A 24,414-nucleotide genomic window follows, 5' to 3' on the forward strand; every position below is an offset into this window, starting at 1 on the left:
TCTGTAAACAGTTTCCATATTCACTGACTTGACCCTAGAACTCTGCAATAGTTTAACATCTCAGTTTCCTTTCCTTTCATTGGGTATGGCTCCAAAAGATGATCCCTCTTATTTATTTTGGCACAAGAATTTTCCCCTCCTCCCTGGATAGTTTAATACACCTAGGATTTACATTTCTAATCTCTTTACTCATGAAAGTAAGGGAATGCAATAAAAGTATGAGGCACTTTTTTTTTCCTAATTGCCCCTCAGATTTATGTAAATTTGCATCTCTACTTAGCTATTCATTGAGCATCTGGAAAAAGTCAAGTCTGTTAACTTTTATAAAATCAGACATTCTTCCCTTTATTTTCTCTCGTCAACATCATATACTTAAGAAACGCTTCAAAGTTTGCTGTAGGCTAGTAAAACTATACATAGCTGTCCTTTTCACAGTAAAAGGGAGTAAAGCAGCAAAAGAATAATCTACCAGAACAGATCTTGTTTACAAAGAATGGAGAAAAATATTGCAGTTAAAGCAGAAGGTTTTAAAGAGAGACCAAGTAATTCAATAGTAACAGAAGTGATGAGAGAAAAAAAAAAAACCACAAAAAAACCCAGCCACCCCAAAAAACAACAAGAAAAAACCACCCCACCACTTTTCTGTAAGGCATAACTATCCGGGGAGTGGGAATGCAGTACAAACTTTTAAAATATTTATTTTGCATCTGGGGAATAGCACATCAAATAAAAACACTTACATTCGATAGGAGCCATTTCCTCTCTACAAGAAATAGTACGCTGGCTTTTTTTCTTGCCAATCATCTGTTATTGTTCTGTCAGAGATAATAACACCAAAAACTATTGACAAAGTGAAGTCTCATATACTGAAGGCAAACGTTATGGAAGTACATTGCAAAGTTGATTTCTATGAATAAATCACCCATCCAGCAGGAGAAGTGATGCTACAGTGACCTAGGTGCAACCTCACACCATCTACCTGCCTGCCCCTATTCTTTTTTATGGGAACTGTTGACAAATAGTCTTACAACAAACAGGTCCCTGCATGTAGCGATGGAATTTTTAAACAGATGCTACATTTAGGCATGTTTTATTATGGACTCCAAGTTCTTATAAGAGTTTCTTTAATTAAATTTGTAGAATATGTTAAAAAAAGATTTATTTTTTTTTTGCCAGTGGTGCTCAAAGCTGTTTAATCATTACCTCCAAGCTTGTGCTGAATTCTGTCAGAAACACAAAGAAAAAAATATGACTGCATATTTGTCACTTATAAGCAATTTCTACCCTTTTTGTGTTCACAGCCTTGAATATAGTTATACAGAAAGTTCTCAGAACTCTGAGTTCTTGGGATTTGAAAATGATACATGTGAATGTGGCTTATGCGCCAACGTTTGTGTAGGGTTGAGCAATGGCAAAAACACCCCTTGTGGAATAAAATATAATTCTTTTCAGAAACAAACAGCCAGCATAAACAAATGTAATTCAGCACTGCAGTAACATAAAAAATATTTCCCTTGTACTTTCTATAGTATAAATGCATTGAATCCATACATTTGGACAGTAAGATATGATGTATATATTAACATAAAATTAATTCAACCCAAAATGTCTGAAAGAGCATCACTGAAAGAAAATATTTCCACAACTTTGAAACTAAATACTGGAATATTTCACCTCATAAAAATATTTTGAAATTTAAATGTTCCTGAAATATTTACTGATTTTTACAAAACAATTTTCTCTTGAAATTTTCTTTATCTGGCCACAGACAACAGCTATATTTCACTTTGCTATGGAAAAAAAAAAAAAAAAGTGAATTGACCTTACCTCCTGCCTAGTCATTATTAACTTACATTGTGGTAGGAAGATGACAGAAATAGCATCATATTTGGGCATATAAAAGGATCAACTGATAACATGATGGATGGACAACCATGCTTTTGTGTAGAGACATGCTTCAAACATTCTTTTCAGAACATAGAGAATTGGTCATAATGACGGAGCACCACTGACAGAAATGTGTCCACCTTGTAATGAAAGGTTAAACATTTGAACAGAGATGAAGTAAAAATAAGTTTTCAGGGCTATCAATACTTCACAAGAAATTTGTATGCAAGCAGTTGAAAGAGAAGGAGCAACAGAAGATGAAACGGAGCAACAATCCAGAAAACTAATTCTAGCAGCATCTTTTGGAATCAGAGACAGAGAGGTCACAGCCTCCAAGTCTAGGAAGAAAATTACATCACTGAAGATGCAAAACAATTAGGGTTTAGCTGTGAGTTTGCAAGTGTGAGCAAGGAAGAAATATCAGATCTTGAGATGCCAACGTGACAGAAATCAGCAAGATTCACATACACAGATCAAAGCGCAAGACCAGTCAAAGATGAAATCGAGATATCAGGCTTGAGTGGCCAGACAGGTAGATAGAAAATATCCATAACCTTTCAGAGGGAAGAGTGGAGACCATGAGTGTAAAGCTCAGGATCTCCACCCTGTTAGTAAAAAGTTTTGAGTGATTGATTGGTATTGTTTCAGTCTTTCTAAAGTACATGACATAATAACCTAGTGTGTTATTACTACTAATGTATTCTAATAAGTTGTGAGGTTGCAGATTCAGAGGGCTAGAAACATCAAAAAATGTTGAAATATTGGTTAAATAGTCATACAAGATCATATATTAAAAAGTATTTATGTATAATGTTACATTGGTTATATAGTTTCCACACTAATTTAATTACAGGAAGAGAAACGGAAAGTTGGTACAGAGAAAATCTACTTACATTAGCAAAACAACTTTTTTTCTGGAGATTGTTTAGTTCTGCAGTCTTGCAATAATTTCTTCTGACTTTTTTTCCCTTCCTATAAAATAAAGCATAATAAAAATAAACCACACAGCAAATCTTGAATTAAAGTGTTTCTCAGGTTTTGTGGAAGTAGAATTTTTTTTTGACATTTTAAAGTATCTCTCATCTATGGTACCTTGTTATCCTGTGAGGTAAGGTCATTTTCGCTTCTTCAGCCACGCCTTGTACAAGACCTCATTCCTATACAAAGCAGCAACATTTTAATGGCATCTTGGAAACTAGATAAATAAAAGTAAATAGAAACAGAATAGAAAAAAATATACAAGTATTCTCTTTCTTAATTTCTACTTTCTCTATGGTCAATCTAGTTTCTCAGCATTCATACCTTAATAGGACTTTAAGAGAGTTAAAAGACTGAAAGAAGTTAAAAGACAATCACCTATAACTATACCAAAGCACATCTCAATGTATGCACATACCAATATAGCTATTTTTAGCTTATACAGCTCTAATTAAATTAAAAACAATTTTTATCAGCATAAATTTTGGAGATTGCTGATTCTGTTTCTGACCTGAATAAATACATTAATTTTAAATTTTACCATCAAAGCAATTCCTAGTAGAATAATTGCAATATAGCATGCAAATTACCCTGAGAACCCAGCCAATATAAATGAGAAATACAGAGAATAAATGCTTTATAATCTCACAAAAAGTGTGTCCATGACCACAGCAACTCAAAGTTACACCTTTTTTTTTTTTACATTTGCTTATATATTTATATTTAATAGCAAAGCATAAGTAAATATTTCCTAAAAGGAAACAAACACATAGTACACAAAATCTTAACGGGTTATGAATGACAAATCTATCCCCGTGGAGTTCACATTAACAGCGTAATACTGAAGTTATTGAGCACTTTGAAGCCTCATGAAGCTAGTGGAGAGCGTTCATGGTTAGCATCCCTTAGGAACTGTAAAATGGAAGTCACTTCTTCCAGTGTATACCTTCACAATAAGCACCAAATTCAAATATATGCTGTGAAGTTCACACACATTCAGGATGCCAGCACAGAGTTCTGTACAAGGTAAATCTTGCTTAGTGATTCAAAATAAGAGTTTAAACAAGATATTTAAGTGCTCTCCACCCCAGGTGCTGATCTTCGCAAAGGATTAACGCATCACCGCTGATACTGAAAGTACTTCTGCAGTACTGACTTAGCAAGCTCGCTAATGATGCAGAAAAGCTACACTTGCCAAAACTTGTATAGGATACTGATTTCAAGATGTCTAACATGGATATATAGAGTCTGACAGGCAAACATGAGCACATACTGCTTATGGTCTAAGTAAACCAGATGCCAGCCTTCTTGAAACCAAAAATTATTAGCTTCAGCATGACACTGAACTAAAAAACTGAAACTTGAAGCCAGATATAACTTTTGAACATCTTAGTGGGAAGCTTTTTTTTTTTTTTTTTTGTAAGCTGTCCCTATTCCAAATGTTCCTCTCACTATTTATTTGGAGAGAAGAGCTTGGATCTAGATTTGTAAATTAGCTTCCAGTAATTCAAGGGAAAACATCTTAATCTCAGTCTTGTCAGTCTCAGTTCTTAGGGCAGAAACACAGTCCTTTCCATTTCCTTATTTAAGCTCTACCTAGTTCACAGAAACCTATAAACAGATTATATCATAATTAATTATTCAATCTTGGCTCTAGGGCCAAAGCATACCTCAAAAATCTTGTTTTCTCTATGGATCAACATAGAAGTCAGAATTAGAGCAGGTCTGAAGGAAGTAAAGCTTAATCCTCTTCCAAGTCACAGTAGCCAGCTGAAACTTGATCTTAAGGCTCCTAAGTCATTCTGAAAAATATTTATTATATATTTTCTATATATTTATCAAGATATATAACAGAGAAATTAAAAGCTCACAAGACAGGCTATATCCAGGCAAAACTGAATGTAGCATAGATACCTATACATTTTGTAAGGTTTTTCTTCCGATACGATAACAAATACAGTAAATATTCTGAGCTCCCTAGTGGGAGTTGTGCTCAGATGATAAATTATTTTCACTGGGGCAATTATGAATCGAACACCTGTTGTTTCACCCATCATATTATGATTTACTTGAGAGAACATGAAAACAGCTTGTGTGCTTCGGTACACAGACCACCCCTACTTGAAAAGAAGAGAGAAGGAAAAAAAAAAAAAAAAAAGCCTTATTGCTCTGAAGATCTTCACATTTCAAATATGCACAAAAGCAAGACAGAGTAACAACTGGATATTTGTTCTAGGAAACCATTTCAAACACAAAAGTATATTGCAGTTATTTAACTTAATGTATTATTGTTACATTGACAGGAGCGTACGATCCAACTCAACATCCCTAACCAATTTTTCTACAGATATTTTAGACTTGGTCCTGAATTCATAATTACCTGGCTAAGCCTCCTGAAGCCGCCCATAAAACTCCATTTAGGTTTAAGACTAGGGGATCTGGCTACTTATCAGAGGCAGCTGATTAGAAGATTAACGGCACCTACTGCGTCAGTGGGAAGGAACAATTAAAGCTGGATGCCAGGGTTTTCCAGCATGGCTGTGGACCGCAAGCACTGTAAATAGTGCCAGATATAGTAGAGTGCTATACAAGCACAATTCATTCCCAGATGATGCCAGTAATTATATATTCACTGCACATGTCGACACAAGACTGACATGTAATGGTAGTAGTACCTTTACTTATTAAAAAAAAAAAAAAAATCTGTATTCTGAGTGAATTTTCCATTAGTGAACTACACAGATTAAATCACTGATACCGCAGTTATCTACATGAGCGTTTGATTTAAAACACAGGTATTCCTTTGCAGTCCATGGGACTGCACATAGGTAAAGAACAAAATGAACCTAAGTATTGACAAGTTTGTATCTTTTTCTTACTTTAAAAAAAAAAAATCTCTCTTTAGGACTTTAAAATATAATACCATTAAAAAAAGGGGGGGGGGTAAGAAAAAATACATTTTTATCTTGCTTTAATGTCACAGGATCAACATAAACTAGCTAGATCTATCTTCAGCCTTGAAAAAGTAAAAGTATAAACTGAATTCCACGGAAACTCAGACTGTTCTTCTTTTGTGAATTTCAAGATGTTTCTCATCCCCAGCTAGCTTTCTTTTTTTCCTGTTTTCAGTGAAAGTAATTTCATCACATCTGAGTTTTTCTCCTTGCCTAATTTTGATTCATATGGTAAATTCTTTTGTTTTTCACAAATACTTCTGGTGTTTTAGATATGAATTCCCTCCAGGGAAAGGACTACTGTCAGGTGATTGCCATTTGTTCTGAGACACATTCTTGACGTGATGTCCTTCAAAGTAGATTCAAGAACATAAATTGATTCATGTTCATTAACATGCATATTGTCATTTGTCATCTGTTTTGTTATCATAACTAAAAAGCCCCCCTTTTTATGGTAGATTTTCTTTTAATTTAATATTTATTCTTTAGTTGTTCTTTCTCCAGTTCAGAAATACTATAATGTATAACTTTCTTAGTGATATGTATATTAAGTTTATGAAGTTCTTTGCATTTTATCCTCTGGTAATCAGGAGCCATTATCAATTAACTTTCTAAAATTTTATCTACCTATTCCTTCATTCTTACTATTTAGAAAGACAGACTAAATCTTTGGGGAAGTTTTCTGTTCTGTTTTTTAAAAGATCTTAATTTTTGCACATAACAAATTTATACTGAATAAAATGGTGAATCAATAAGTAATACAGCATTTTTCTACTTAAATAGTGATATCAAATAGATATTCTCTTTTAGCTGTATTAATTAATATGACTAATTAAATGATTTGATTATCGCAACAGAGACTAACTCCATAGTTGATAGTCCCATATCCTGGTATTCTCAGGAAGGTCTGGCCTTGATAAACAATCAGCAATACAAACGAATGTACACAAAGCTGGAAGTTTTACCTCCTTCCTTCTAGATGCCTCCAGAAGGGATATCTTCTAGAGGCCCTTTAAGCCCAAAATCAGTACAAGTCCTTCATTTTAAGGCCTCTTCTCTTCTCGTAGGATAGAGAGAGATTTCAAGTTATTATATATATAAAATACTATTCTTATATTTCAACTTTTTTTCTTTAAATCCAAAAGATTCGGAGCACTTCCCAACAGGACAAGTCTTCCAGGTATTCTCTGGATGAAAAACATATTGGTGACATCTTGAACTGTGTATTTATCTAGAGATTAAAATAATAAATTGGCAAAACCAGGTGTTTATAAATCTTACCTGTTTTCTGTGTTCAGACAGCTAAAGAGCATGTGTAAATATAACTGTTCTCCTATTCAGCAAGCATTCCTTTTTTCTGTGATGCACTTTCACCTTGCCAACCTCCTCCTTATTAAAATCCTTGTAGGATATGATATCTGAGTCACACATCATCAATGTTCAGAACAAAGTGTTGTAGCATAAAACTCAGGAATACGGTTCAAAATAAGGCTTGACATTTTGAAAACTAGCATTGTAATAGGTTTTTTTTTAAAAAAGCAATGACTTAATCATCAAAAGGGAAACATTTTCTAGGATTCAGAGAACCTGACTCAGTTCTCATGATGTAAATGTAAGGTTGGAAACGGGAAAGTCTAGTGATGCCAGCAGAATAACAGCACTGTAAAAATCAGTCTTAGATCGAAATGTTACTCAAAGCTGTGCTTATTTTCATATCTTCTAAGAACTTCTTAGCATTGCAACCATAAGACTGTTTTCAAGTTCCTCATAGGGAAGGCAAGATAGAGATGCAGTTAATAGCAAGGAATGCTCAGGTAGAGGAAATTGGTGAAGAGAAAAAAAAAAAAAAAGGTGAAGATTTGCTCGCCTTGAAATTTGTCCTTTCTTACATGACTTCCTACTCATTTCTGCCTCTAGAATGTTTATGCTTTTCTATTGGTTTGTTTGTACAGTGTTTCTCTAATGGAGATGAATAAAGTATCAAGAGGTTAATGAAAATGATGTGAACTATTAAAATTATATTTTAGTAAGAGTAATCTAGTGTAACATAGAAATATAATTCATGAATTATTTTCTTCAACACTGCATATATGAAGACAATATTAAACTGTTAAAGATAGCAATAACCTTTTTTATTTATTATTACCCATATGAGAAATTGTTTAATAGGTCAGGAAAATTTAAAAAAAAAGGTGATTTCCCCCAAGAACGCTTTTGCATTTGACTGGTGTCCCAGTCCACCCAACATAGCCATTTCCTAAATTATATTAGCTGTCAAGCTTTATTATAACTAATTAATAAAAAAGAACACAACAAAATAACTCTGGAAAATAGAAAATATAAGTTCTTATTCTTTCTGACATAGGCAATTGTTACATATCTATAATAATTTTAAGATATTTTGAAATTATATTTAAAGTATAAATAATCGTCTATTTCTACAACTTAGCTGAATGATATTTCAAATCAAGTTTAGATATCCTCCAAGAAAAGATTTTGGCATAAATAAGCTATTTTTTTTTATTCGTACCAAAATCACCAAGTAGAAAGACGTTAACCATTAGAAAAATTACTTAAAAACTTGCAGAAAAGAAGGACATGATTCATATTGATCATCATGCAACTACACCATTAATTTTGAGTATTCTTAAAAGTGACAGCATTCAACTTTGCAGAGACATAATGTGGCCATTAAATCTCAAAGGAAGAAAACCATCACCAGAAGTTCTTTCAAAAATAAAGCCTATCCTGGAAAAAAAGAAATGCACCCACCTGTGTGAGCTATATATATATATTAATAATTACCAGGAAAACTTTTTTCTCCTGAATCAGATTCTCTTTACATTATTGTCTTTGCTATTACTTAAAATGCTAATGAGGTAAGCTAAGTAGCACCATCCGCATTCCATGTATTGGGTGATGAAAAATTCTCATCTCAGTCACTAACAAGACTTTTTATGTTAAAATTGCTGAATCTTTTGAAGCAGATTGAATCATTATTCTTTTAAACTCCAGATGGCTACCTTCCCATTAAGGTATTTTTCTTTATCACTCTATTATGCTACAGCACGTACTGGCAGATAATGACTATTTACCCTTCCCCCCCCCCCCCCCAACTTACCTTTGTATGATTTCAACTGGTTTTGCTGATAAAAATCTAAATCAATGTCATCTACATGAATAGTTACTATAATGCTTATTCTCTCTAATGTAATCCAATGAAAGAAGGAAACTAATCATAAAGACATTCTTGAAGGGATAACCCCCCACCCCAAAAGTCAAGATATTCTCCATGCAAAAAATAGCGTAGTTACCCTTCTGATATCTGTTTTCTCTTCCTAACACAACTGTTGACCTAATGCAAAGTTTTATTTTGTTTTCCTTGTGGTTCAAGGGGCCAAAGAAAAAGTGATGCCTGTCTTATCAAGTTAGGTATTATTCCAGACCAGGAACAAAGACAACCACAACCAGCATGCAAATCATACTGTTTCAGAGGAAGACAACCTTAGCCACCAATGCCCACCTCCCACAATGTCCTTCTATATTCCCAAACAAAAATCCACCAGTCAGTGTGCTGTTATAGCTTCTTTCAACCGTAAGGCAAAGGGATTATGCAGCACTTTCTGGGGAAAAAAATAATAAAAAAAATTTAAACAAATTACAGAAGAACATCCTGCAATACTATGTAATAGCACCACCTGGTGACTTCAATCTTGACAATAGGGAGAAAATAACAATCTACATTTTCAGCTGCAGAGATACAGATATCTCTTTTTCAACTGCTAATCTCAGCAATCTTTTTTTTAACTAAAGTAGCTAATCTTCACTTGTGTAAATTGGTTCCAAACATAAACAAGTTTGTAATATTGCAAAAATCAGACTACCAGAGTTCAAAATAAAGGGTATGTGCTTGTCTCCAAAAACCTTCTCCATGCATGCACCTAGGGACAGCAAGACCTTTAGGAAAAAATGGATACTTATGCTTAATGCTATGACATTTTCCCCACTTGATCTTTGAAAAGAATTCAAGTGATTTATCTGACATAAATTAAGTGCACTAAACAGAAGATCAGTAAATAAAAATATATCAAGGCAAGAACCAAGTTTCCCCTATTCCCTTGTGTTCCTTCAAATGCCTAAAACTCTGGGATACGTCCTTGTAATGACTTAACTGGCAATCTGCATGTAGAATTTTAAGAAGGTTCAAACGAGAGGAAGAATTGATTTAGTGCAGAAGAGCTTGGCCTTGTGTCTAAAGAAATGGGATGTTACAAGTTAAGTTCAGCAAGACGTGCAGCTTTAAAACGTCGTTATTGTCACTTATTTGTATTGCAGTAGCACCTTCATAGCCAAGTCAAAGACCAGGACATATTGTGCTGGACTAGCACAAGCCATTAGTAAGAGACAATCCTTTTCCAAATTACCTTATTAAGTAGGGCAATCATAGATTTAAAATCCAGGCACACATACAGCTCCCATCTCATACAGATATACAGCATCAAAATGTATTTGCAACACTCTGTTTCTCTTAAAAAAAAATAAAATTTGAACTAGGCTTTACAAGACAGAAATGTTGAAAATAAATGACTGCAATTAGTAAGAGGGAACTATTCACTACATAAATTCTGTGCTACGCAGAATAGAAAAGCAGAATTTCAGAATGACCTTGAACCTTTAGCTGCCAAAACACACAAAATATGTTTGAAAGTATAAATAATATTGGAAAGTACAAAGTGATATATGAAAGTACAAAATGATATATGAAAATACCATCAAGACAATGTCTGGTTCAGACTATGTCTGGTTCAGTCAGCAGAAACATTCATTTTTCTTTACATTAAGTAACAAATATATAGGACAGAACATACTTTCTCATTAGAGGAATTCAGAACTTAATTTTTAAACAAGATTTGAAAGTTTACAGAAGGCAAGCTTTTGGTCCAAGACAAGTTCTCTTTAAAATAGTGGGTTAAAAAAAAGAAAAAAGATGATAAAAATAATCTGTGAGCAGCTTTTACATTATCAGCCACTATGTTTTTACAAAATGACAATGCTTATAGCAGTAAAAGCCAAGGACAGGAATAGGAATACTGAACAATGAAACTATATTCAGATTTTTGGAAAGGAATAAAATATCGGTAGCCATCTGTTAACTTGTCAAAGACTAATTCTAGGAATTAGTAATAGCTAAAAAGTCAGATCTCTGATAGCATAGATTTCTGAGGTTAACAAAGAAGAATTATCTTTCATGAAATACTTTGATTCATAAATTTCTGGAATCTTGAACACCCTATATGGGGGTGGAAGAGGCCAAAGTCTGTTGGTTTTGCTGTTTTGTTTGTTAAACTTATGACTTTGATTTTGAGCACAGAGCAATAGACAGCTCATGAAAATAGAGAAACTGTAGAAAAAATTCTGAGAATGGAATGGTTTTTAGACCAACCTATATATTTTATATGAATTTAGGAAATATTTATTATTGTTTTAGATATCTTAAAGTGTATTCTACTTCGGCTCTAGAAGAATGCAGGTTGCTTGTCAGCCCTGTGACATTTTGGCCAGCCTGACATTGACGTCTTCGACACCCCAGGGCATCTACAATGTCACTCACTACACATCTGTGCTCAGGCAACGGAATCCCACTCTAACACATAGCTGTGCTTGACCTAAGGAACCTCTTATCCCCATGTTCTTGTAAGTCACATTTGCTGAGACTGAACAGCAACAGAAAAATGAACATATCAGTTGCAGTAGCCTGTCATGTTTCCATTAGTGGGAACAGATCATCATCTGGGTAGGCTATCATTGCTCCAGCGAACTCGGTGAAACTTTGACGACAATATATACGTACCACTAAAAATCTGTCAGGGTTGTCTACTGATTTATTATTTACTCTCTACAGAAATAAGAACTGGGAAATGATGACATCTCTCAGCTTGTATGATTCTAACGTTCGAAAAAAGGGAGCCGCTTTTAGGCATGATCTCATGGTACGCTGTGTGGCAGGGCTTTAAGCACCACAGGAAAATCTCTCAGCTTGGAAACAACAGTTGGGAAACGATCAGATGAACACTAACAGCAGGAGAGACTGGTATTTAAGATATATTAATGCGTAAAGACGTCTTAATCTAGAACAACTGTTGTCACAGTGGGGACAATCAGGAACATAATGCGGCAACCCCGAAAACAGAGGTAACCTACAAAGCTTGTACCGTGACCTTTTTTCACAGACAAATATGAGAAGCAGCAGCTACCGTCGATTAGATCCATGGTGCAACCATATAATTAATACATACCTGAACTGCACCTTATATCCTCTGATGTGAAAACACAAGGGAAGACCCATTGAGAGAAGACAGCGTTGGGATCCTCTATGAAATTCCTTATTCACCACAGAACACACTGCTGAGAATCCTCTGCTGCTTAAGGCAGGGTTTATTAGCTTTGGCCCACAGCTATATGAGCTTTGGAGCAGAGATGTCTTTTTGTAGATCTCTTTCTGTGTCACACTGAACAATGGGCCAGTTTGGGAGTCATTATCCTATCTGAAGTTTCTGATTCTGCAGATAAAATATTTAAAAATAAAACACAAAGTTATGGACAGTAATATGAATAATAGTGCAACCAGTATGACTAGATCAAACCAAAAGGCAGCAACTACTGCTCTTTCCTTTAATGAAATGCACGAAATGATGAAAAGCTGCCAAAGACTGCTTACCTACCGTGGACTACAGACCCAGAGTTCTTGTAGTGACACCTGAACAATCAACGGATTTTACAGAGGGACAAGGATGCTCCATGATGAAAATCTCGCCTTCATCTTATGTGGACTTTGCCCAGTTTCAGGGTACGTCTAATGCAAGTAGTATAGCTTTTCTGTAGAAAATAGAATTTTTTTTTATTTTTTTTAGGAAAGAGGATTGTCTTGATTTAATTGAATGCTACTGATGAAATCAGGGAGATTTAACCCTGCTGGATTTCTTGTCAGCTCAGATCACTTCATGAGTGTCTCAAAGACAGGTACGTGGGGTTCTGGTCTCCTGCTGTACAACTGACAGCCTTGGCCTGCATCATCTCCCTGTGCTGTGGGACTTACACTGCACCTCTGAGGGGCTCAGCTCAGGATCTCACCCTCTTTGCTCTAAAAGATTGCTAGGGTCAAGGATTGATGGCAAGAGAGGAAGAGTCTGTGAACACATTTTTTTCATTTTCCCCTTAAGAGGCAAAATTACTTGTCCCAAGTCATTTGCCATTAAAAAAATTCTAGCTCTTATTTATTTCCGTCAAATGAAAATACCAGGCTAAATAAGTGCAAAGGACCTATAGTATAAATAGCTTTATCAAGCAAACTGGAAATTAAGAGTCCTCTTCAAGGAAACACAAACACATTTCAAGTTCATAAATACTTGTTCATTGCAGAATATTAATTTATCCCAAGAACGAACCTAGAGTGCTTTTGGTCAAGATCACTTCCTTTCCAGAAATATAGGGGGGGTTTTGTGCTGGGTAGAATTTTGACTCTGATCTGTAATTGTACTTTCACTTTGTGATTCTAAGCTACTTTTTAATATTTTTTTTCAAAGTTCATGAGAAAAACAGAAACCTATTATGTCTTCTTTACCTTCTGAGTATATCTGTGCTTCTTATTTAATATTTTCACAGAATTGCATTCTGAGGTTTTGCAGTGGGGTTTTTTTTATTTTTTTTTTTTTTTTTAACTAACTCAGAATATACATCAGTTAGGACCTGAAAATCTTAAGGTGAATCACACAACATTTGCTATATAGTTGACAATTTGTATTTTACCTTGAGACAGTACTTTAGAAATAAGCAAGGTCTTGAAGACTTCAAAATGTTCCAGTGCATCCCTGGTTTATTCCAGACTACTTTTCCTCATTATGGAAAAATAATTGTTATTATTTTCAAAATGAATTCTTTTCCAAAATAATTATTTTCAAAATAAAAAAACTGTTGATTCCCGGTTTTATTTTGTCTAGCGTCATCTCCCAAAAAGCAGTCCATCTATGGATCTTGTTAACTCTTTTCTTACCCTACCCCTCATCTCTTGACTCTCAGAAACTTCATAAAGAAGTTTCCATCCATAAGGACTTCAACATTTGTAATTACTGATCAAGACTAAACATAACTCCTTGCAATACTAAACAGATCTAAACACTTTATGCACTAAGGCTTCCCACACCCCCATCACCCCGTGTTTTTTTTTTTTTTTTATAGTTCTCTTTAATTTTGCAATCTGATTTCAAAACTGTGGTGGTTGTTCATGAACTCTTTAGTAATTGTCTTACCTGTCATGTGCAATGAAGCATCTTTGACTGCTGTCTTCCGTTTGACATGCCCCTGTTTGTATTCCTAAAGATTATGTTCAGTTAGCTACATCTTATTTCATAAAATGCATATAATGATTACACACATATACACATAAACACATAATGCCCTAAATAACTTTCATTTTATAACTGTCCATATCACACAAAAATGACTACTTATATTTTTTTTGAGATATATGACTTGGTATTTGGACATATTATTTATTTGGGTCTACATTACCAAAGAATATAGTTCAGCTGGTACATACTTATTTTCATTTATTGTCGCACCAATTTCAATGTGATGAATTACAATTACATATAATTGGTTTTATATATTATATAAATCAGTGTGGAAGATACTGGATTTAATGGGACTAAGAATAGACTGCTGAGGGATCTAACTGGAAACACATTGTTGGAGGAAGATTTCCTGTTATAATACCTATGAAAAACCCACTTTATGGAGGTAAATTGATATTCTACAGTACTAATTTTTAAATCAAAATGGCGTGCAAGATCAACTCAAATCTCAAATGATTTGCAGAAGTCAACATCAACATATGTGTCTGTCATCTTACAATCTCGCCACAAATACTAACAAAATGTGTTAAGCAGGAATCACCTCTCCAGACTGTGATAGATATTAATCACACTAATTTCCTTTACTTATTACATCTAAAAAGGGTATATTTGTAATACTAGCCAACAATTCAAGCTAACTGTTCAATCTTTATCAAGTTGATCATGTTGAAGCTTTTCTAGTGTATATTAGCACAACAGTGTTTTTGGTCAGTCCTCTGGCATTTTCCTCAGTGTTTCAAGCTTTGATAAATATCTAAATGATGCTTGATGGTTTTAATCCACTTGGGAACAGTTTGCCTAATCCCAAAGATTTAAAATGATAAGATTAAATTGTTTAAACTCCTTTCAAGTTACTAATGGAATACAGTGGATACAGAACTTGGATATCAAATCTACAGCAGTGCTTTGCAAGTAGCCTTATCCGTGAAGAAAAAGCCAATGATCTTAATGAGGTTCAGCCAGTACATGAATCGGCCTGTTACACTTATTGCACATCATCTGTATAGGATTTTTCTCTTTTCATCTTACTTTTATTTTCCTACTACACTACTATTTCCTACATATTTTTTTTCTTTTTTTGATTTGGGAAATACTGAATTTCACATTATGAAAGTTCAACAATATTCAAATATTTTCATATAATATTTCATTCTATATTTTATTTTAGTTCTATATGTTGAAGAGAAAAATACATTTTTTTATGTCATAAACAGCAACACAAATTCTAGCCCATAAATTGAAACAAGTCCAAACTGAACTTTAAAAGCTTTCAAAAAAAACCCCAAGCAAACCAAGACACTTTTTTAACAGCCAATTTCCATTTTGCATACATTTATACTCCCTGATTCAAGCTGAGATTGGAAGCAAAAGTGCTGAAATATCACAACGAAGCTTATGCTTGTAGCTGTTCCAGCATGACCTGGAACAGTAGGTACCAACGATTTTGGGAGAGAGCCTATTCTCGTGAAATTAGTTCAAGCCAGTTCTCAACATTTAGTAAACTCATGAAGTTTATATAAAATGTATTTCTATTTTTCTGAGCATGTATCTGAAGCAAATCTTTTCAAGTTTTTATACTCCCAAGATTTAGAGGCCTCCTGCCCCTAGGGCAATTGGAAAGAATTGCGCAGATGGACAGAGATTTTCGAAACTTTTCTTCTCCTGGTGCTTCATCTTCAGTCCGTCAGAATGGGGCATTCCCACCTGCAGCTCAAACTGGGCATGCAACCCCCATGAGGAGTATTTAGGAAGCATAATTAATCTTTCTTCTTTTGTTCCCTAATAAAAGCTCTTATCCTAACAATTATTTGGAGCTGTGAATATTCAACTAACCCAACCCAGTTCTAACAGCAAACTCACAACCACAGGGAAGGAGGAGGGGAGAGGGGGGGAAGGAAAAACAAATAAAAACCCCCATCTACAACCAGTACAGAATGAAGCATCTCCGGCTATCATCATAAGTATCTTGGGAACATCTTCAATGACAGCTTTCCTCTCTTCTTCATATCCCCTATTACTAAAATAGCAAATCTCTAAGGCACGAGATGCAAGAGCAGATGCTCTTGCAATAGCCTGGAAATAGACTGCTTCTCAAAACTCAGCCCAACTGGAAGTTGCTCTAAATCTGGAAACATGGTAAAATACTTTTCCACTCCGATCTTGTCATTTCACACCATCTGAATTAGCTTAAATTAGCTCATGACAGTGGAAAAAAATTACATTCTCGTGATCATCAGGCCAAGACTATCCCCATTTGGGACTCTCCGCTGACCACAATTTTTAATCACATGGAATCTTGTTAACATTTATCCCAGTGTTAACTGTCTTCCCTGAAAGCATGAAGAGTAGCTAGTAAGAGCAGCTTAAGTGCAGCATGCTCAAGGCAACCTAAGGAGCACAATTTAGACAGAGCAACCCTTAAAGGCTAAACTGAGAATGATCAGGAAGAAAGACTAGAAAAAAATGTGCAGAATAAGTGACTATCAGGTCACCAAATGTTTTTTTCAGAATAGCTGAGAGCTTGCTGCTGAATATCCTCCCGGTTTCACTGATAATATTCCACTTTTCCAGGATTTGGGGTAGGGATCAGCGGAAGGCAGGGAGCGGGGAGGGAGCAGAGAGGAGATAATCTTTCAGATTTTCTTTGAGATAGCTATGATTTTTTTCTAAATGGAGAAGTAATTGAGAAATAGGGTAAAGGTGTGATTGCGTTAAGTATTCCTTACTGCCTTCCTACCTAAATGCTCTTAAATTGCACGTGGTGCATTTACATGGTGCATGGCTTGGAGAGGTGGCTGGAGCACTTCTGAGGAGGAAGGGAGAAGGATCACACTTTGACCCATGGGGTGCCAGGACACAGCTGTAGCACACCCTGCTCTGCTGCAGACCTCCCTCCAGGCCCAGCTTCATCTGGGAGCATGTTGCAAAAGTGTTCTAAACAACAAAAGCCAGAAATACTATTTGGTGTGAAAGAAGAACTGTTCATCAAAAAAGCGTGTAAAGAATAGTTTTTGCAAAACGTATTTACTCAATAGGACAAAACTTGCAGAATTATGAAGTTTCATAAAACAAGTAACTAGGGAAAAAAGCTAAATTGCCAAGCTCTCGCCATATGACTAAATATCTTGAATGTAATAGACAAGCTCATTCACTAAAACTTTAATAACTCAGAAAAATAAACAAGCAATATGCAAATATACAGCACAGAATCAAATGCACAATGTCGCATGCTGTAATACACTCACCAAGTAACATCTATGAGTTTGTAAGACACGGGAAAGGAAAAGCAAGACAGTTATTGAGTATTCAGAGCACTACCTGCCAGATAAAACCAAAATAAACTTGCTTTGGGGCCATCTCTAAATTAATGAAGTGAGATTTTGGAGTTTACTTCAACATAAATAAATAAATATTAAAATCTAGTTTCTTCCCCAAACCCATCTGCCATGTAATCAGATTCTGTGGTCATCACACACAGATTCTGTAAAATCAAAGTACAGATGGTGGTTTATTACAAAATAACATAGAAGGCTTAGAATAGATGATACATTTGGTCATTTTTGCACATAAACTCTCTGATTAAGTATGAAAAATGCGAACATTTGTTTATCTTGGAAAAACTGCTATTACTTGTCAAGCATGACCAATTAGGTATTTCTAAACTGTTATCCATATAATTAAGAAAAACAGCCATCTGTAAAGTCAGAAGTTTGCATCTCTGTTTTTTGTGTGTTTGGTTTGTGGTTGTTTCCCCCCATCCCCTATTATAAATGTAATTTCTCTAGTCTGATTTGCTCATAAACGAGTAACAGAAAAAGCCCAGAGAATGCTGATTGCAACAGGTCTATGGAAATTTCCTTAATTTTTCCTTCCTTCCCCCCTTTTAAAGACAGATGTTAGCTGGAAATAAGGAAAGAAAATAAGATGGCTTCTAAGAAATATTTATATTTTTCATCCTCTGCTGCACTTAAGGGATGCACAAGACCTAAACAACAACAAGAAAAAAAAAAAAAAAAGCAAGCTTCTTATATTTTTCACTGTTGCTTGATTGCTTGAGTTTCAAAATTGACAAAAAAAACCCCATCATTTACTTCTAGATTCTGTATGGTTAAGGCAAAACTTAGCCATACAAACATAGCAAGCAAGACTAACTGCAGTTTCAGTTGATGTAACAGTGTCTCTAAAATGCAGGCAGGATCAACAAAAAGACATTTTAGACCTTTTTAACACAGCATTAGAATTAAGGTGTTGGCTAAGGATGCTCTCTCTGAGTGCAGTTAAACCAACTCAGAAATTCTCTTAAGAAACTTATGAAAATAAAAAACCAAACCAACTTGTATCTGAAGATGTAATAGGCATTGACATGAAACCCCCCCCCCCAACCCTGCAACTAAGTCTGAATGCTCCAACACCACCCTCTATAACCAGAGCATTCTCATTAGCATTCTTTTTGAAGCAGTTAAGAGGACAGCTTTGATTAGAAGATAGGAGGCTATAAGAGAAGAATCTCCATAGTTTTAAAAGGAGTTAGTAAGGCCATGTTACTGGACATACAATCACAAAATCATAATTTAGTTTGGAAGGGACCTCTGGACATCATTTAAGTCATCTCCTTGCTCCCAGGTTGCTCAGGTTGCTCCAGGCCATAACCACACAAGTTCCAGGTATTTCCAAGGATGGAGATTCAACAACTTGAGCAACCTGTTCCTGTGTTTGACAACTGTCTTGGCAAAAAGAGTAAAAGAAATACTAACACACTAACCACACAAACCACCATCAATCCTTGTATCTTCTCTGAAGTTGTTTCAGCTTATGTCCATTGCCTCCTGCGCACCTCTGAGAAGGGTCTATCTTCTTCTTCTCCCTCATACCTCTATCTTCTCCTGCGTAGTCCCATCTTAAAGCTGTAGAAAAAAAACCCCAAGATCAGTTCTTGGCCCAAATCTTCCCCAGGCTGAACAAGCCTTGTTCCCACAGCCTCTCCCCACAGGGCAAAGAGATTGTTATTAGGAACAGCAGCATTAAGTGAGCTAGATTTTAAATAATGTATGTCTACACAGGAAATTTTGTTCTGCAGAGTTCTGAACCAGTTACGTCCAGGGTTTGAAGCAGAACTAGCTTGGATGCCTCATTTCCGTATGCTTATTTTCAGAGCTGGTGTAAAGAAGGCTTTCTGAGTAGTAGAGAAGCAACTCCAGAGAGTGTGCCTTACGGTAAAAATAAATAAATAAATTTACATCTATCTATCTATTTATCTCCTCAGGGTAGAATTCCTAGGTTCTTAATGCTTCTAGCTGAAAACCATACATTATTTTCAATACTGTTATTAATTTTACCACCCAAAACTGCTACATATATTGGTATATTCAATGGGAGATGTATTTTGATTTTATCATCAGTCTTGTGCAGTTAACTTTGAAGAATGCAAGCTGCAAGTTTACATAAAGCACCTACAATACCTCCTTAAAAGAGAAACACACAGTCGGCGTAGAGCATTAGATCATGCTGATTTTTGTCATGCACTGTCCAAACCAATTTAACTAGCAGTATTCTCTCCAGGATTCTTATAAATTTATACTGTGTAACAAAGAGTCTCATTGGCACAGACAGTTCCTACGACGCTATAGAAGTTTCAAGGGAGATGTGCCTTTAAATATCCCTCCCTTCTTGCTCAATAAATTGAGATACAGAGGTTAGCATTTACTATGTATTAAAAGCAGTTCATTAAACAATCCAGAGTAACGGCTTGGAGTTTAGTTGGTAGCTATTAGCAATACTGTCTGTGAAACAGCTGCTTGATTTAATTGGCAAACACTAGTTCTTTTCATTTACAGGCAGAATTGGAACCTCTCCGCTTGCCAACAAGCTAAAGATTGTACCCGTTCTAAAAAAGACACTATTTAGCCTGCCTTCTAATTAATGCAGAAAAATCCCACCTCGCAGTCAGCTTAGCCTATATGCATTTAAAAATGCTCAGCTGAATCTTGGCTAACAGAAACCACTTTGAAAGATCTTTTTCTTCACTTTGATTTGCTCCTTTGCCTCTCGCTTCTGCCATATAAAGCGCCAAAAAGTCAGTTGAGTCAAATGTCGAAGATGATAGGTTAAATGGGGTGAATCAGTCACAAAGTATTGGGTAACAGGGATGTGAATGGTGACAGATGCAATTCTACTGAATGGTGAGACACACAACTCAAATTTCTTTCTGAGTTTACTAATGGTCTTTCATCCATCCTGCCCTTAGCTGTTCTTATAACTCAATGTTTTTTCATTAGTGCAGTATTTTCTCTTTGTAACTGCAGCCAATGCTTTCATTGTGGTTCACTATGTAAAATTTAATCTCTGAAGTGAAGAAACTCTATAAAACTTGAGCTAAAATACATAAAAGTTTAAACTACATTGGTGATTTTGGCATATTTGAGAGAGAAAAATATCTATCTACAGTTCTGTTCAGAATATTAACTCTTGTCATCAATGAATGATGATGTAGAAAATTATAAAGAAACATTCCTTTAAAAGATGAAAGATACAGATACTTCTAACTTTACATTCAAATGTATGTTCTTTTAACTACATGAGCAAGTACATTGCTCCACATTCGTATCTACCGTGACCTTGAGAAACAAACAAAAACCCCAGCACCTACACACCTACCCAGGCAGCAGCTGCTTCGAGTTAAGAATACAAGAACAGAACAAGAATTTAGTGACGATTCCCCTTGTAGGACTATCCAGAGCACAGTAGTGAGTAGTTTAGGGACTTTGAGACATATGTCCCATTCACTCTTCTTTAGTCTTAAAATAAACATGTAAAATTAAAACCAGACAATGTCTTTCATACATTCTGTTCACTCTTGCCATATCAGGACTACCTCAAGATATGCATCTCCTAAATGCATCTTTCCTGAAAGTGAAAAAGTTATTTGGAGCAAGTTATTTATGCATTTTCATAGAAGTGATGAATGTTTAAGGAACCATCACGTTTACAACTCCATGGCAGAAACGCATGCAAATTCTTCAGCCAATTAATGCACAACTAACGTACAGCATACTTAAAGAAAATGTACTTATGTACTTCTGTCATTACAATGCCTTTCAAGTGTTGCATCATCATTACAACATGAAGAGATGGTAATTTTGTGCTGCCTTTGTGCTCCTGTGTAGGAGACAAGTGTCCTGGTTCTTCACTAGAGCAAGTCTAGAAACAGTACAGAATAATTCTAACTGTTATGAAAACTTCCTTACTCAAACATACTCATGTTAGACATGTGTTTTGTACCCACGTTTAACCTCCAGGACTCATTACATTGTAAACTTCCTTCTTCAATTAGATTTAATTTCATGTCTTTAGTGTCCTGAGCTTTTGCCCATTTCTGGGATCAGAGTTTTTGACCTCCTTCCCATTGATAACAGGCTCCAGCCGGGAGGTTTTATCAGCAGGGTCTGGAAGGATGGGAACAGAAAGGAAACTTCACATTTAAAATTGAAAATGGAATACAAAATTTTCTTTTGAACAGAACTTATCATGTAATTGAAGCAAATTTCATCTGTGGCTTCTGTATAATCCCCAGTCTTCTGTCTGACAGAATAGACAGCTAAATCTCCCTGCGCAGCTGACTACAATCTGAATATGTAAAAAAAAAAAAGTCCAGGGACCATTTAAATATTGAATTTTCTTTTAGACAGCATTACGCTCAAATGTACAAAGAGGCATCTGTCTGTCATTCCTTTCAACGTCACTACAGGCCTTACACTCACTGTTTCAAGAACGGTGCTGTCTCCCCTGAGGGCTATTAAGTACTTCAAAATCTACAAAGCAAGACCTAGGTCAGGAAAACAATATTTATTTAACAAAAAAATGCTTTTTTCTCTCTGTAACATTTTAGATTAGGTAGATGAAAGGCTATATCTACAAATATTTTGTTGACATCATAATTATTGCAATTAGATTTCATTTTCTTTTAATGCTATTCTGTCAAGCCATGCCCCTTCCTCTGGCTGTTTCAGACTATTACATACTCATGCAGACATTTATCATGCTCCTCGGTAAGTTATGGGCTTTTGAGAGAAAATTCTGATATTGTTTACAATCATCGAGTCAATAGATTCTAAACGTAGTCATTTGTTTTAAAAAAAAGACCTTAAAATAAAACAAGTTTCCAATATCACTGCGCTGATGGACTACACAGCAGTTGCACCTTGCATTATGCACTGGCGTACAGTTCTAACTGAAAGCCTGCAGGGATCCAGGAGAAATTACAAGGGGTTTCGTTTAAACTATAATTCTACCGGACAGCAAGGTCAGATATTGTGCTTCAAAGGCAGAATTTAAAAAGTAGGAAAACAATTCAAATGCATTTAGGACATGAAATAGAAATGTTTTCTCTTTGTAATATATGTAAGTTTAGCATGTATTATGATGAATACAAGGATTATGTAATTATTTTGAAAAAGATAAAAGTTATTTCACCTTATGCCCAAATTTCTCTAACATATAGTGAATTGTATACTGATGCTTGCAACATTGCCACTACAATGCCTGGAGGTATGCTTTTCTTGGATTATGAACTCCTCTACAGTCACAGCAGTATCACCATAGTCTTTAACAATATTAAGATTTATTATAGATTTCATACCGATAAATGTTCATCACATTTCACTTTACCATAACACTTTTGTAAACAAAGCCAGTACCTTCCTGCCTACTTCTATATATTCAGGTAGTGATGGTCACCTATACCATTAATTTTGAGTCTGGTCTTAGCCCGTCACACACCTTTGAAGTCAGAGGTGGACTGCAGTCCTGGCATGCATAGTCATGGTCACATTGAAATATTAGAGGGCACAGAAAAATCGTATTAAAAATACTTATCTTATGACTAATACTCTTAAAATTAATAATCTTACGTGATAGGGAGCAGAACAGGAACTGAGGAGACAGAGAGAAGACCCATGGAGCTTAGAGGACCTGGAGCTGGCACAAAGGCAAGACGTGACTGGATATACAGAAAACCTGGAATAAAAACTACAGTTCTTACATAGCGTAATTTCCTATTAGCAAATACTATATAGAAAGTCCTGGCGAAACACACGCGCTATCTTCCTCTTGTGGCTGACCTTCATAAAGGGCGGCAATTTACAACTTCTACTGCTTATAAGTCTCGTTAGCTGACTAGAAAGAGGTCTGAACTGTTGACTTGACCCCTCTAAATGGTAGCTGCAGGGGCCTCTCTACTGTCCCCCCACAATAACCATTCCGAGTTTCTTTCAATTTACTTTTTAACATAGCAAGCTACATGCAAAAACTCTGTGAAAAGATCATTAAGTCTGCAAAATCAAGCACTGAAAAATGAAGAAATGCTAGAATTAACACGGACGGTGCATTTTGAATTCCCTGTACCCCCCTGCGTGTATGCATTTTGATACACTTTTTAATTACTTAATAGCATTTTGTGTAGGATGGACAGTGCTTGAGGGATGAATTTGTGCTGCATAGTGAATGAGGCTGTCATCTGTGGGACTTTCGCTTTAGCTGATAGAAAAATTGGAAGGTGGCAACGGAATATACATGCAGTCATTCACTGGGAGCACAGGTTTGATAAGTAATTAGCATTCTGCCAGGCTGAGTACTACGATGTGAATCGCTATATTGACACAGAGAATATAGCAGTGGGTAATCTCTCATTGTAATCTCTCATCTCAAGACATAACATGAAAATGAGATAAATAAGATGAAGGATGGAGAAACAGTAAGATGTAGACAGATGTTAAGCAATGAAGAGCAATAATCATAATCAGACCCTTACAATGTTTATTTACATGCAGAGAGTCAGGATTTTTCATTTTTTTTGTCCGTAAGAAAATAAAAGCACAATTTGCTAGCGCTAGTTTGCTCAAGTTTGCCATAAGCACTGGAAAGTTGGTGGGGTCTTTTGAGGGGTGGGGTGGGGTTGGAGTAAAATAAGATATTTTAAAAAGCATATTTTGACTTCTGAAAACAATTCTACACCTTCACAGAACAGCAATAACTCAGAGGGTAAATTCCAATTACTGTAACTTGTATTCTGAAATCAGAATCTTAACCTTTGCAAAGGTTCATATGAAACATTTACCAGCTGAATTAATCTTGACATTATGGGAGAACCTCAAAAAGTTCAGCACATAATACCTGTGAACTTCATTTTG

The 24,414-nt window shown here is 35.5% G+C and overlaps 2 long non-coding RNA genes across 2 annotated transcripts; both read right to left on the reverse strand.

Moving 5' to 3' along the window:
- Window positions 1-2,975: 2,975 nt before the first annotated feature.
- LOC142601540 (uncharacterized) lies at window positions 2,976-10,352 on the reverse strand. Its single transcript, XR_012835061.1, has 3 exons — window positions 10,244-10,352; window positions 4,536-4,667; window positions 2,976-3,044 (listed from the first exon to the last, which is right to left on the reverse strand). It is a non-coding gene; the product is annotated as an uncharacterized LOC142601540 (long non-coding RNA).
- A 3,802-nt stretch (window positions 10,353-14,154) lies between these two features.
- LOC142601541 (uncharacterized) lies at window positions 14,155-19,094 on the reverse strand. Its single transcript, XR_012835062.1, has 3 exons — window positions 18,993-19,094; window positions 16,968-17,164; window positions 14,155-14,189 (listed from the first exon to the last, which is right to left on the reverse strand). It is a non-coding gene; the product is annotated as an uncharacterized LOC142601541 (long non-coding RNA).
- Between the last annotated feature and the right edge of the window lie 5,320 nt (window positions 19,095-24,414).

Source organism: Balearica regulorum, chromosome 4 (assembly GCF_011004875.1).
Source record: "Balearica regulorum gibbericeps isolate bBalReg1 chromosome 4, bBalReg1.pri, whole genome shotgun sequence".
NCBI lineage: Eukaryota > Metazoa > Chordata > Aves > Gruiformes > Gruidae > Balearica > Balearica regulorum.